A 16,906-nucleotide genomic window follows, 5' to 3' on the forward strand; every position below is an offset into this window, starting at 1 on the left:
CACAGTGGTGTTGAGATTCAATACATTTTCAAATCAGCAGAAATAAGGAGCAGTATGTGTCTTACATTCCATCTTCAGTTTATAATATCCTTAAACTTTATAAAAGTACAATGTTTAAAACTTTTGAATAAAAAGTTTTTTCCTGACTTGTTAGGAGAAGTTTTTCAGCAGCATACATAAATGAATAACAAAACTTTTAATATAAAACATAAAACAACCTGATATGGAGACAAAAACAAAAGGAATCAGTTCACCTCAACAGCCACAGTGTTACATAACTGTATAACAGATTTTGAAGATAATAGATTTCGAACAATGCCTGGTGAATAAGTTGATTTAATTTGATTCAGTCATAAACTAAATACAGGCGACATAACACACCAAATATTCACAAAGCAAGAAAAGAAAAAGAGAAGAAGAAAATAAAAGAAAAGCAAACAAACAAGCAAACAAACAAACAAAAAAAAAACTACATCCAAAATTGATTATAATGCAGTGAGATACAGTACAGTATGCAATATGGTGCAATATATTACAATACCATATGATATGATAAGATATGATATGATATGATATGATATGATATGATATGATATGATATGATATGATATCTTATAATATGTTACAATACCATACAATATTATACGGTATGACATGGTACGATATGGCAAGGCAAGATACGATATAGTGCAATAACGTACAGTATGATACAATATCATATATAAGATATGATATGTTTTGATATGATGAAACATAGTATGACAATAAGATATGATATAATATGATCATATAATCTACACTATGATATATCATGTAATAAGATACTGTATGAAATGATATATTTTAACAATACGATATGATGATGTGATACAATATTTGGCACGATATATTGTGTTATATGGTACCGTACGATACAATACTGTACAATACAATACAGCATAACAATACAATATGTTGATATGATACAGGATATGGTACGATATATATCGTGCACAGCAGCACTATACATTACAATACAATACAATACAACATGATATGATGATGCCGTACAGTATTTGGTACAATACATCATGTAATATGTTACTGTACAATATAGTACAATGTGATACACTAATAATTTGATATGAAGATATGATACAGTATATTGTATGATATATTGTGCAAATACAATAAATAGTTAGATAGATTACCCTATGATATGATACTCTACAAAACAATATGATACAATACAGTCTGGTACTATTTGTTGGGGTCCAGTATTTTACAGTATGATATGATATGATATGATAGAGTGAGCTACAACATGATATGATATCATGCTATATGGTACTTTATAAAACAATACTTATTGTAATGATGATATTATATGATACAACACAATGCAATATGGTACGATTGATTGGTACCATTCAATGTAGTGCCATATGTTACAGTATGATATATCATATATGATATGATATAATAAAAAGCAATACAATACATTTGACTAACACATTTGACAACAATTTTGTCAACCTCTAACTTAGAAAACAGCAGTGCAGTGCTGTTTGCATTTGTACTTTCATCCATTCAACACAATGAAGTCTCTCATACTTCAGGTCATGTTGATCCCACTGACTTGCAATTTTTGCAAAGATTTAAGATCTCATTTTCAGGACAACTTTGGAAACTTCTGCCCAAAAATTCAAGTCATCATAAGGAGCAGTGCTGATGTGAAAGAAAAAATTAGACTCAGCATATTGAACTATTATCTTAGCCTGCCAACGCAGAAATTGATTGCAGGAGCAGGAAGGAAATTTATGCAAACAGTATGTCGAAACATGTCCGTTGCGCCATCTATTTGTCTATTTATCATATGGTCGACGTTTTCTTGACACAAGGAAAAACGCTGAAAACACTCCTGACAGCAGAGAATGTGCATGAGAGGAGTTAACTGGCACACATGCATGTATGTGTGCGGTGATTGTGTGTGTGTGTGTGTGTGTGAATGTGTGTGTCTGAGTGTGTGTGTTCTCTCACCCTGTGATGCCAACCTCTCCGCTCCCTCCCAGCTCTGGCCAGGCACGACCCATCTGTCACATTCCTCCTTCCATCCCTTCTTCCATCCCTCCCCCATCCGCCGCACTCTGTCCATCCCTCCCTCTGCGTACCCATCTTTCTTTTCCATCCCTCCTGTTTCTCTATCTGCCTCCATCCCTCCCTTCCTCCGTCACCCTCCATCCGCCCTCTCCCTCGATCTGTTCCTTCGTCTTTTTCCGCTCCTGCCTGCAAATGCCAAACTCTGCCTTCTCTGTTCTCTTTTTCGCTTATGAAGTTCCTTTTCGGTGTGCGCTCATCTCCCTTTCACTGCTTTTCTTTCACCTCCCTCTCTCTCTCAGCCCTTGTGTTTCTTGACACAACCGGGGTTTAAATTCTTCAAGGACAGTTGATGAAAACGAAAACATGTGGCCACTCCAGCTTGTGTAATAATAATAATAGCCATCATCAAAAGATAAAACAATCAAGCCCCAGAGCTTTTTTCCGTTGTAGCCCGAGCTTCTTCAGGCCAATGTGGGACCCTGCAGGCCCATGTAGAGCCCTAAGGCCCAGTGTTACTGCTCCATGCGGAACCAAACTGATCCAATCTGGGCTAGAGAGACAGGGGTCCTGCCTAGGGAACTGGCACTGTCTCTGTGTATGTATGTGTGTGTGTGAGTAGTGTAGCATCAGGGGTGTAGCCTGGGGTGTACTGGCATGGCTGTGCATTGGATTATTGAAGGCAGCTTGGGACCATCTGTATGGTGGTGGGGAAGAAGTAGACAAGGAGGAGAGGAGAGGATAGGAGATTAAAAAAACAGACGAAGAGCAAGTGGGATGCAAAACAAGATGCTCTCTTACAAAGTTCCATGCATTCTTTCTTCATATTTGCATTTTTTTGCTTATTTTTCATCTGTACAAACAAACTGAGGTAATGTTCCTCTGTTTCATCACCATCAATATCTTGTCAGTTCTGCTCCCTTCACACAGTGGTACCCAAAAAAACATTTTCAGGACTCCTCAAATGGATCACAGATAGATTTGAGGTGTTGTGAAAAGATGGTTTGGATAGATAGAAAAGTGCAGGATAGATAGAAAAGAAGAAACAGTTCTGCTGAACTTTAATTTATTTTTAAACTTTTTTTTTTTCTTGTTAAATACTGGATAGTTTGACCTCTTGTGGCCTCTGAAAATACTCAAATGGAACTATCTGAAAAAGGAAAATCACTCCTAAGTGGATCTGTTCACAACTAATTAACATATGTGTCATATGACAAGGGGTTACAAGTAGATATTGGTTAATATAAGGTGTTTTTACCATAGACTGCATGATGTAAGATGGACGTAGCAAGGTGTGACGTCACCCAGTGGTTTGCATTGGAGCAGGTTGGAAGACCAGAGTTTCAGCTTATGGTCGGCGTCATCTTTTCCGTTTGGAGCCAGGACCTTCCAAATAAGGAGTGAGGGGTGTTGCCTTTCATGTTCTGGAAACTACTTCGGACCAAAGCAAATGCTAGATTACTGAAAACGCGGAAGTGTAAAAAGAGGACACTGACAGCGCACAGACAGAAAAGACAGAGCAGCACAAGCAACAGCAGCAGGGGAAAGTGAGAAATATACAGAAATACATTATATTCCCCCCCAGGAACAAATCTTACACCAAGCTGAAGTCAAAACAGCCCTGCATATTGTGCTAACAGGGCAGGTATTATAATCAAGTAACATTAAACTTTTCAATAACTTCTAACTTACATTAACTTCAACTTCTCATTATATGCCCACACTGGAGACATCAAAGCTACCATAAGTCTTCAAATCTTATTAACAGAGCAATAATTTCGAAAATGACCATCAGCACACTCATTAGTGGGCCTGAATTTTATTGATTGAGACCATAATGACTCATTAAAAATTGTTGAGTTAGAATTTCTAGAGAGAAGTTGACACTATTTGAATGGGGGTCAATTGAAGCCATGGATTTAGTGGCCATTGGTGGCATTGCAGTTTAAGGTACTTCCACATTAAACTTCAAACTGTGGTAGTTGCTGCTTGGTTGTTATGCAACAAGACTAGGAGCCTACAAATGCAACATCAGCCTACGAAGGCAATGACGATGCTAACACGGTGATGTTTAAAAGGTATCAAGTTTATCATATTCACCATCTTACAGTAGTTTAATGTGTCTGCATGCTAACATTTGCTAAATATGAATAAACAAGCTGAGGTTGATTTTAATGTATTTAGTTTTGCAGGTACTGATCATAAAACAAAGTCAACAGAGGTTGGGATGAAAAAAATAAAACCTCCACTGATGCTGATTTCCAATAGCTTTGTACCTACATCTGATGTGTGTATAACCAAGTGTCTTCTAAAAAAAGGTTGGGAACCAGTGTAGGATCTGCTGTAAATGTTGGAGTGGAAGTATCTCAGCTTCAGCAGTTCATTCATTTACACCAAAGGGGTCACACGCTCAACTGTGTCCCACACAACAATGGGCTAAAGCATAAAGCAACACAATCAGTGATGATTAAATGTGATACGCATGAGTCTGCGGGGGAATTCTCACACAGAGAGGTCAGAGGTCAGGGTCAGCAGCAAAACAATTAGTTAGAACTCAGTGTTTTTCAGTGTCTGAAGGGAGGCACTGATCTATCTTTTTCTCTCCTGTTAACACTTCTGATTCCTGAACTGAACCGAGTATAAATCAGTATTTACAGACAGATTTTAATCCATTATATTGAATGGTTACATCACTAATTGTCACAAAGTTTTGTTTAGGGAATTTCCCTCAAAGGTAAAGTCTCTGAGGTTGTCCAAGGAATCATATTGGTGACTCCAATAATCTTCTTTCTTCTTATAACCAAGCAATTATAATGAGTCAGAACATGAGCTGGTGAAAGATACATGTCAGTATTATAAGTGGAAAGCTTTCACTGACCCTGTGCAGAGTTGTTTGGAGTTGGAGCCTTTCCCAGCACACACCGAGTGAGAGGTGGATACAACCTGGACAGGTCGCCTGGTTATCAGAGGGCAGACACATAGACAAACAACTATTCATGCTCATACCTACGGTTTCCAATTAAAATAACCTGCATGTTTGTTTGACTGCGAGAGGAAATCGGAGCCGGACCTGAAGGCAGACACAAGGAGAACATGCAAACCCAACACAGAAAGGCTCCAGTCAACCAGTGGATCTGAATCCAGTAGGAACTTCTTCTCTTCAGATACCAACACCTCAAGTTCAAGTACTAATCTGATACAAGTGCTCTCATTTCGTCACGTTTAAAATCTGTAAACTAAATAGTTGTAGAACATATTGGAATATCTTTTATGTAAAGTAACATGAGGCCAGAGATTGCAGAGTCAAACCGTGACTTAATGAACATAACTATTAACAGAAATTAATGAATTTTATAAAGACACTGACAAAGAAACTGTTTTAACAGTGTTTTTCCTTGTCAAAACCTGGTGCCTACATTAACCGCAATCCAACTCAACCACCGACGGTCCGGATATCACTCATCACATTTTATCAGATTTTGCGCAGCTCTTCCTGGAGCCACAAAATGCTTTATAAAACTTTTTCACATATGCTGAAGTACTCCTCAAGAGCTGTAAACAGACCTTGATATGTAAAATTGCTGGAGTTCCCCTTTAGTAAGGTCAAAACAAGAGCTTACTGTTAGTCCTGCATGTTGTTCGAACAGCTTTTACTGTAAGTCCAAAAATGCAGGCGCTATAACTCTTCCACCACTTCAGAAAGTTTTTATTCATATAAAACTGAAAACTACCTCAAAGCTTCTGTACCTCACACACAGGAAATACTTTGGATGAATAGTTGTGTGTGTGTATGTGCATGTGACATATATGGTTGTGAGTTTGTGTGTGTGTGTGTGTGCATAGAATAAGTCTTCCAGAAGGTCTTCTCAAGAAGGCAGACAGGCTGGCAAGCAGCTGTGGTTGTAACTCTCTTTCTCACACACACACACACATACACACACATATGCAAACACACACACACAAGCCTAGGACACACATGCACATGCACTCTCTCATACACACACACACACACACACACACACACAAAACACAAGCTGTTGTTGCTTAACGACTGGGCTGCTCCGGAGCACATCTGCACTCTGCATTATCATTAGCTCTCTCCCGCATCCCCAGGATCGCTGACAAAGTGAACAATACCGACAATCACCTCCATCAGCTGCGGCCATATGGGCGCCATCCATAGCTGTAGCCCCCACTGGCTGGCTAGCTGGGTGGGTGGTGGAGGGGTTGAGGGGTAGAATTGGTGGGGGTGGCGGCGGTGAGTTGGGGGGCACAGCAGCAATTGTACCAGCATCTGTTTGGCACTCAGTTGCTCACTCGGCCATTTTTGAAGATGAGTCGGCCGAGCTGGCGACCAAGAAACTTTCTTTTTGCTGTTATCACAACAATCCGAGTACGTGTGTGTGTGTTGTCTTTTTTTTTTCTAATTATCTCCCTTTTCCACCCATTTCATTTGTTACTCTGCCTTTGCTGCCTCACTCTCGATCTACCTCTCTATCTCCTCGTTTCCTCCTTCCCTCTGCTCCAATCTCACCCTCCCGTTTCCCTCCCCTGGACAGTTAAATGTATTGCCAGGTACGCTCCTGTCGGCTGCGTCTTGTAATTGCCACCACCTTAATCCTCCGTCCTAATGGGCTGGGAGGAGGAGGGTAGGAGGATAAGGGGAAGGAGAGATGCGTGTGTGTGTGTGTGTGTGTGTGTATGGTGGGGGAGTCGGCCCAGATGGCACAACAAGGTGCGCTCCACCACTCTTCTGCTAGATCCCCAAATCTCTCCTTTCCTGTGGCCCTCTCTCTCTCTCGTCTTCTCTCTTCCTTGTCTTTTCTCCCTCCTGGACTTTGAACCCAGCTGGTGGAGGTGTTTTTTTTCTGGGATCAGCAGCAGAATCCTTCACTGCTGTTCTAATTATCTTTCAACTCCAAACCCCAACTGTATATCATTCTTTTATATCCACATTCCTCTCTAACTTCTGTCTCTCTCTTTGCATTTCTCTCTCTCTCTCTCTGATGGATCACAGGCAGAAGCTTTAGTCGCTCCTCAGAGACTTTTGGAAAAACACGACACTTCAGTGTGCATGTGTCACCTTGAGATTAGCGTGTGTTGATGCAGTTTTTTTTTTGTGCCTATTTGTGTTTCTGTATAAAACATGAAAATGTTCACTACAGGTGTAGCTATTAATTGATTCTTCTGTTATTTAGCCATTAGCTCCACCTCTACTGTGCAGTTGCTTCAAACCCAGGAGGAGTTATTTGGAAATACTTGCGGCAAACTACTATGCAGAATCAGAAGGAATCATAAATTCACTATGACTGGATGCAGAAAACATGAAACTGTGCACATAAGCTGATATATTGTTGCACTTTTTATGCAGTATGGTATGATAGAGAATCAGGAAGATCCATTTACATCTGAAGTTCCACACTGAAGTCACGTGATGGCAATTGAGCCAACTACATTTGCTCATGAAGACGAAGTTGAAGATGCAGATGAAAGCTCCTGTAAAAAACTAGCAAATGGACATTCGATTAGATTATTTTTGTCAAATCAGAAAGTAGATTTCTACATGTGAGAAAGCCCGAAATAGAGTTTTTATTACCAGAACTGGTGCAGTGAAATGGTCTTTAAAGCAACATTAATTGATGAGCACAATAAGCTGAAAACACCAAATTGACCTAATATCACCTTATAAATCTGACGTGGTGAACGTGTTACTGTAGCTAACATTTGCCTGTTTGTTCATCCAGCAGATTCGGAGCAACAGTCGCTGTCATTTGGAGTCATGTTTATGTCCAGTATTCACATTTGTTATAGCTCTGTTTTGGTTTCTATCAAGTGCTCAGGGAAATATCTGGCTCTTTTGCTGCTAAATGCTCTGCTATGTTCACCAGCTAGTCACTAACTTTGACTGTTTGTCATATGGTGTTGGGCATGTAGTGTACGATATTTGGTTTACGAGGTTTGTAACTCAAAACAGCTGCTTGCTGCTACTGGAAACAATGTTGAAAAGAGTGATGAGAGTGAAAATTGTAAAAGTTACCAAAACAATGAGCTAAAAGATGCTAAAACGCTGAGGGGAAATGTGTCTGGTGATGCAGTAATTCTCAGTACAACAGTTTTCACATTACACCCTGTTATTTGACCCATTGAGCATATTTAAAAATTCTTTGATGCAGCCTTAAAAAAGCCTGAATTTCTCATTTCCTTGAAAAAGCAAACTCACTGTATCAACCTCTAATGTTATCAACGATCACCAAAACATTATCCAGAGCATTTGTATTCCCTCTTAATGTGAATTGTTATGAACTTCACCACAAGGGGAAGTTTGGAAGTTTTTCACATTTTTGGTGTGTGTGTGGTGTCATTTCTTTGAGGTGCCAAAAAAAATCCCAATACTCTGAAGATCCATTTGCCATCAGCTGTTAACTGCTGGTGTTTTTCCCAGCTGCCAGCTGATCTTCACCATCAGGGCCACAGATCAGTGCATGGACTGTTTTCTTTTTCCCTTTTAGCTGTTTGTCTGCCGCTTCTATTCTGGTGAGGAAAGAAAAAGACAAGCCAGCCCTCAACCTCTGCCCATACAGGTGTGTGTATACATATACTATAGGTGGACCTGTACATATTAATACACAGAGAAAATGTTTGTGTGTGTTTATGTGTCAGGTCGTGAGTCCACCCCGCTCTTCCTTAAAGCCCCCCTTCCCACCCTCGTCCAAACAGACCAAGCGCCTCCTGGGCAAATATTTAAAGTCAAAACAGGCAGGGCCCATAAAAAGCTGAGAGGTGGTGGTAGTGTGGCTACATCTGTCAGGGGGGAGGGAGGGAGAGATGAGAGAAGAGGAGAGAAGTGGGGGAGAAGAGGGGTGGCAGCAGCTGCCGAAACGAGTCTGGACACTGCTGACGCCAACACCTGTCCATACTGGAGACACGCGGCTAGCAAATGTCCAGCCACAGCCCCTCAAACACACACACACACACACATACAAGATTACACACACACAAAAAGCAGTGTGAGACTATAGATCTAATTGTGGAATAAGCTATTTGGCAAACACACACATAAAGACACTCTGATACAGACCCGGACGCGCACAAAAACACACACCTAACCCAGCCCTTTGTAGCCCACCACACCCCTTTCCTCTGGCTGACCCCCATCTGTTGCCTCCCTGGGGAGTGTGTGCGTGCATCTGTGTGTGTTTGTGTGTGTGTGTGTGTGTGTGCGGTGTAAGGGTAGGAGGTCAGGGGAGGGGACAGGCAGGCGTTGGTCCCGGCTGCCCATTGATCAACAGCTGCTAGGCTTCTCATGCTGAGCTGGACGGCTGGGAAGGCGACAGCAGCTGGGTTGGGGAGAAGGTAAAAGCTCAGGGCCAGAGGCTGGGACCTGGGGTTGGAGTGGAGGTCGGGGCTGGGAGTCAGAGCTTTACAGGCTGAGACTGGGAGCAGGGTTGAAGCTGGGGCCGCAGTAAAGGGCCAGACATGAGTGAGTGTTCAGCTGAGGGAAGGGAAGCAGTAGGGGCAACAGGTGAGGGATGGAGCTGCCAGAGATGGGCAGCGAGACCTTGGACTGCAGCCAGATGCTGAGGAGGAATGGATGCCAGAAAGCATCCAGAAAGGAATGAGGTTAGATAAAGTAGAGTTATAGGCTAGGGTATGCTTGAAACAAACCAGTTCATATGAAGTGTTGTCCGGACATGTCTAAAGGCCACACTGGAAGCCCGAGTGAAAAGCCTGCCGTAATAGAGAAGAACGAGATGCTATGAATTGTAGAAATTGGGATAACAGCACAGACAGCCTCTCCTCAAATGCATTAATGGTGTTGCATTTGAAGCACATTGTACACATGAAAAGTGATGGAAGTAGTTGTGTTAAAAATGAAAACAAAGAGCTTGAGAGAAAAGTTAAAATCCTGCGTGCTTCCTCAAACAGTGTCTGAAACTTTGAAGGTGTATACTGACGCCTTCAAAGATAAGGAAAGCAGAGAATAATCTGCATGCAAATGAAATCTCTCTCCTTTGTGATGCAGTTGATTAGTTCCCCTGATAAACTGATAAAAATATGATAAAAAATGATGTTTTTTAAGTACATTTTTAGGTCAGTAATTGAAACTTCATTTATGTCGATGAAAAGAATGCATTTTTGGGAAGACCAATGGCGCCATGCTACAGTGCAAGAAAGCAAACAAAATATGGAGAAAAGAAAGCACTACACACTTTAGTCTAATGCAGATATTTAGTGATTAAGTCAAGCTTTTGGTCACAACATTGCAGTTCCTAAGGTAATCTCAACGAATGCAACATGTCAATACAGATAAATATGAAACTGTTGTGTATACTATATGTAAATAGTAAAGCAGGAATAACAGAGTAGCACACCGTTACGCTGTTATGGGACAATCAGAAGAACCTGTTTTGGACTTTCTCTTAACACCAGAATAGAGAACATCACCAAACTGGTCTGTAATGTACATGTATATACATAACATGGTCAGACCGAAACTTTGGCCTTTTAACAGTGACCACGTGTAACAAATTATTAGTCACAGCAGTCTTCAAAGAGCTCTTACTTAAGCTCATACTTTTTAAAACTAGCAATCTTACTTTTACTTGAATAATATTTAAGTCAAATAACAGCTGACGGGATAGTTTTATACTTTCCTCCACTTTATGATTAACTAAACTTTAGGTGATCCTGTGTTCTTGATCAGAAGGTTAATAAAGAGAAAGGAAGGACTGATGAGAGGACTGAATATATGCATAGCCGCAGATGTAAGGAATATTGATTGTTTAGTTATTTATTGCTTTTAATCACATGGGAAACTATATTTTTGTTACTTAGAAATCAAGTTTCTCAAGCAAAACAATCATTCGCCTTTCCCGAGAGGCAGGAGGGAATTCACCCTTGAAGTTTGTGCTACAACTGTTGGTGATCGTTGTACGGAGGATATATAGGTTAGTGTGTGGGGTTAGAAACCCAACAGGAGCTGATATAAGAGCTGACAGCTGTTAACAGTGTCGGCCGTCATACATCTGCTGCGTTTGGGCTCTTTTACAGAGTGGCACAGTTCAGGGGCTGAGGAGGAGGAGGGGAGGGAAGGGAGGGAGGGGAGAGGAGAGGAGAGGAGGGGCTGGAAAGTGGAGGAGAGAAGAATTGAGGCAGGTGAAGGAGGGTCAAGAGAGATAGTGAGTAAAAACAACTTTATAGGCTTTTACAGCCGTGCATTCCACAGAGAGGTTAGAGTCACGGGTCAGTAGCACAGCAGCGCTACTGGATCAGGTAGAGGTTCACTGGGTTGGTTCAAGAGCACTGTAGAAGTGGTGCAGACACCCTTAAATCACTCTCGTGGGTATGAAAATGTGAACAAGCCTCTTTTAAAATGCTGGTAGTGATCGGTAAGATATGGCAGATAAAGGACAGGTTGGAGATTTTCATCAAGAAAAATAAAAATCTGCAAGTTTCAGAGTGAAAATGGAACGACATTGACCTGACCTTTACCCTTCTCTTCTTTTCACATTGGAGTTTTTGTGGTTTAGGTGCAGGAGTCAAGACCTTCAGCAAAGGAGCAAAATGTTCCAAACTCCAGTAAAAAGACAATATTTCAGATGCTAAACTTGTATTTTCAACTTGCTTTAGGGTGGAATGCCCCTTTTAAATGAGAGAAGGTCGGAAAATGTGTCTGACACGCTGCCTGAACAAAAACACACTTGTGACCTAAATGCTACTAGCTGTTGACCTTTGCACACAGGTCAGACCACCTTAACAGAGAGACAGAGAGAAGAACATATTCCCACCGACCCCAGACAGCGACAACATGAGATAAGTCATCTCTGACGAGTCACTACTGAAATTAAAACACTTTGTTTACTGTCTTTGTTTACTGTCTCTCCTGTCGGCTGATGTTTGGAGGCGTAATGACTCGTCACTTTATTGTTTGATAGTTTGAAATGTGTCTGATTTCTTCTTATTGATGGCTTTAGACTATTCTTAGGTTGTCTTTAAGGTGTCACCTTATGATCTTTATATGGTCTTTATAGAGTTTTAGTGATTTTAATCTTGTAACATTTTGTGTCATTTGTTTTATCTTTATCTTTAGATCTTTAATTCATTGTTATTGCTGCCTATCTTGTGCAGGACACATGAGAAAAAAGACTGTAAATGGGGCGTTACTGAAAGGTTCCTTTCAACACTATGGAACATTTGACATATTTGAGCTCATTGTTTTGGTGTTACAGCCCGCATGTTTACTGTTTTGGTTCACTCTTACCTCCCTTATCATGTTTCCAGCTGCAGCAGGCAGCTGTTTCCAGTGGAAAAGTTCACATAAGCAGCTTGTACCTGCCCACTTGACTACCTGCCCAGCACCAATCGGCACCTGAAGTTACCGACTTGCAGGTGAAGATAGTGGAGCGAGAACCAGATATTTCCCTCAGGAGTTGGTGGAGACCAGACCAGAGCTGTGGACATAAACATGTACAATGAAGGTGCAGGAAATGTGGAAATAAGGCAATAAAAAAGCAGCATTTTCTGCGGCAGAGCTCAAAGACAGAGGGAGGATGTGATGGGTGTGATGATATGAACCATGATATACAGTATGTCATGGCTCAGTACCACGCGATTCCCTTTCTTATAGAGGCCTTTGTGTCCAGGTCAAAGGTCACGGACACACAAAGCAAAGACATTCAGTTCAAGAAAATGTTCAAAGAGACAGAGAGCTTCCTGAATGGCAGCGTGAATCTTTGTGTGTATGTTTGTGTGTGCACGTAGGTGAGTGCATCAGTGTGTGTGTGTGTGTGTGTGTGTGTGTGTGTGCGCGCGTACGTCCTAACACCACAGTTGGCTGAAGGAGAAAACTCATTTGCTTGTCCATTTACTCTGCTTCCCTTTGCTGCACAATGCAGCGGCAGCCACTGGACAAAGAGGCCTCACTGTGGGATTCAAATGAAGGAGGGAAGAGGGGGGCGAGCAGCGCATAGAAAGGATGAAGGGGTTGGTGGTGGGGTACGGAGGTTGAGTTTGGAGGGTAGAGAGGATTGAATGAGTTGTACAAGATGGGGGAGGAGGTGATGGATGATGAGGGGTAAAGAGGAAGGAGGGGCAGCTGGTCACAAAATTAGCGCAGCCCCGACCCAAATCGTGAATCGTGGGGCAGCGATGCCCACCGGCCTGCTGTGATGCTGTCCAGCCTCACATCAACATAGTCACACAATACTGAGGAAGACCAGGCCCTCTGCCAAATGCCACTGTGTGTGTGTGTGTGTGTGTTTTTGTGCTTCAAGGTGACACAGTTTATTCAACAGGATGACCTCACCCTGGACAGCTGTGGAGTTTCCAGGCACTGAATGTCCAGTTTATGGAAAATCAGGCAACGTGTTTTTGCGCTTGTCTCACTTTAATCGCATCTGGATGAATTCTTAGTGAGTGAGTGTTTGTGCGTATTTAGAGGTTGTTGGTGCATTCAGATGTAGTCAAATAAAGAAAGGAAGCTTGGTGAAGGCAGGGAAATGAGCTGCAGGTGAAGCTGTGGTCAAAGCCATCCTGTGGTCACAGAGTATTAATAGTACACACGTTAGCACTCTTCTGCCTAATTTGAGCTGTGTCGCCTTTGTTTGATTTTCACTAAAATGAAATATAAAACCATATAAAACCACCTCTCTGTGTCTATGTGACTTCATGATACCAATCATAAAACATTTCTGAGGCAAGAAAAATCTTCACTCAGGTTGGCAGTTCATTGTCAAGTGTTTAGAGTTCAGTCATTTACAGTCTGATGCCTCCCTCTAGTGCTCATGAAGGAAACTATTCTCTACATTCATATTTTAGATTATTGCAAGATATTGATGATACATCCCTCGAAAAAATTAAAAACGTGACCCAAATAAATCAGAAAGAGATAACAGATTTTTAAAAACCCCAACGACTGTTCATCCATCCATCCAAAGCACCTGTCTTACTGTGTAAGATACGATAACATTAAGATAAATATGTTAATTTTATTACAAACAATTACAAAAGCCCAGATGTTGCCAAAACATAAACACAGAATAAGCAATTAAATACAAGTTAATTTAACTGGTTGCCTCTTGTTAAAGGTATGGATAATGTCTATTTGTTGATATTAATATAACCAGTAAAAAACAGTTCTTTAAAACCAGCTGTATAGTATTACACACCCCACATACATTTGTGTTTTCTTACAGTACGTATATATTTACGTCAAAGCACCTTTTCTATAACAGTATAATTACTGCAACTAAGGCTACAATTAAATCAGAATGGGATATTTAATATATTTATACGTACAGCCTAAACTGCAAAACTGTAGCACATTTGCAGAATGCAGCAGCTCCACTTTATAATAATAATGCTCCTTTGTCGTGGAAATTCCCTTTGGCTGTATTTACTTTGCCTTTTTAACTCTTTAACCCTCACGTACTATCCATATTCTGACCCTTCACAGTATCACCTCATAATTAGTCTCTATACCAAATTTGTGAACCACAAATATATATTTTCATTTATAGGTGCTTTATCATCATAATAAATGCTTTATTAATCCTTAATTAAAATTTGAGAGAGCAGAGTTTAATTCTTTAAAGGACCAGTGTGTAGGATTTAGTGGCATCTAGCGGTGAGGTTGCAGATTGCAACAAACTGAATATCCCTCCCCTTCCAAGCGTGTAGGAGAACCTTCAGTGGCCATGAAACTCGCAAAAAACACGCAAGGTCCTCTCTAGAGCCAGTGTTTGGTTTGTCCGTTGTGGGCTACTGTAGAAACATGGCAGTGCAACATGGCGGGCTCCGTGGAAGAGGACCCGCTCACTGTGTAGATATAAGGAGCTCATTCTAAGGTAACGGTAAATCTAAGGTAAATCAATTCCTACTCTCAGGTGATTCTACACTAATTAAAACATACTTTTGAATATTTTATTCCATTTCTGCAAAGATGCCACTAAACTCTACACACTGCAACTCTAAGTTCTACGCTATTTGTTTATGAAAAAAACATTCACAATCACACTATATTATGTTCTTATGTTAACTAAAACACAAGAACATGACAGCCGCAATGATTTCAATCAGTTTTACTGAAGGTGCAACAACATTTTTGAACAGCAATTTCTAATTTAACCTTAAATACCCTCTACGTACAAATATTTCTATCAGCTGCACAACATTTTTTAAACAATTGAAATATTTTAGTGTATTCTGGGAAAATTCATAACATTTCAAATTTGACCTGAACAGTATGTGATGGTTAATTAATCAGCAAGGTTTGCAGTGGATCTTGATCAAAAATCATTACAACAACTTATTAACATGTATAACTGCAGACTTGATGAGAATCACATTTATTAAGTCCAACATTTATAACTGTACACTAGCAAACACTAAACAACAGCTGGAGGGATTTTTCACAAACTGGCAACCCAAAACATGTACTTCCTGATGGCTTTGAAGTGATTTATAAAGCATCAGTAAACTATTTATTAACCATTAATAAAGCTATTATTTATTGTATTACTTATGAACCTTTACAGAATGTGAAATCAACACAACTAATTAAAGATGCAAAGAAAAAGAACAGCTAACACATTTGTGCGCAGCCTCCAGAAAATCTGTTTTATTGTCATAGAGAAAAAGCTACTAACCTGTATTTATGATGTGTGAGTATTTATCGAGGTAATAAATAGATCATATATATATATATATATCTTCCAGGAAGCGATTTTGATCTGTATCTATTTTGGTAAACACAAGCTGAATGTTCGACTGCATGAAACTTTTAATATCTCACACAGAAAATGGGTTTAATATACTTTAATAGTCAAAGTTTTGTGGTGTTTCTGACTGTTTCCTTCCAAACTGTGACCCTCGGTGGTACTTTTGTGAAGTTTATCTCAGCAGCGCTTCACACAGTAATTGCTGGTTTTTAATAACCCACTTAAAAACTAAAAGAAAACACAACCCCAAGCACAGACTACTAAAACCGATGTAGCAGTAGAGAAACCAGCCTGTGATCTCGGTTCAACAGTTCAGCCAGTTTCACCAGTGTATGTACGTATAACAAATCATGTAAGACGACAACACGGGCCTCATTTATTTGAGGCCAGACATAACTTCTGTAGCTTGAAACGTAACAGCGACCACAGATTTTGCTTGTGGCCCAGACAGGAAATAATCTGCCCCCATATTTGACAAACAAATGAGGCCATTTCATCAACATTTCTGTCAAACTCATACCTGTTTGTCTGTGAGGCTTTCACACTTCCAGGCTCATCTTAGTTGTGTGTTTCTTTCTGTTCTGTCATAATCTAAATGCTACATATACATATATACGTACTTCACTGAGGCTGTTTTCAATGTGTTTGTTTGAAAGCTGCAGTCAAACTTGCTCCGGTGTGAAACTACATGTGACAAACAAATACTCTACTCATTGGAAATTAAATTGAATGAGTTTTATCATTTTAATGTTGTGGCATGAATGCTCGTATCTCATCACAAAACAATAACCTCCTGGTTAAAATGGACATTTTGATGCGTCACAGTAGGAAAAGCACAGGTGCACATAATATAAATGAATGATGGTTGAATTCTATTCAGCTGCTTCAGTATTAAAGTTGGGACATTTTAACAGAACAACCTGTAATAACTAATAATGTTATTAGTAACATCTGTGCTTTTCCTACTATGAAAAGTCAGTCTGCCATTAAAATAAAGGCCTACACTGAACATCAGGTCCAAATATAACAACATTGAGAAACAAATACAGTCATAAATCAAGAACAACAAACATGTTGCCAAATTAAACTTTTCTTAAAAACACTCATGAATA

Source organism: Thunnus maccoyii, chromosome 14 (assembly GCF_910596095.1).
Source record: "Thunnus maccoyii chromosome 14, fThuMac1.1, whole genome shotgun sequence".
NCBI classification, from domain to species: domain Eukaryota; kingdom Metazoa; phylum Chordata; class Actinopteri; order Scombriformes; family Scombridae; genus Thunnus; species Thunnus maccoyii.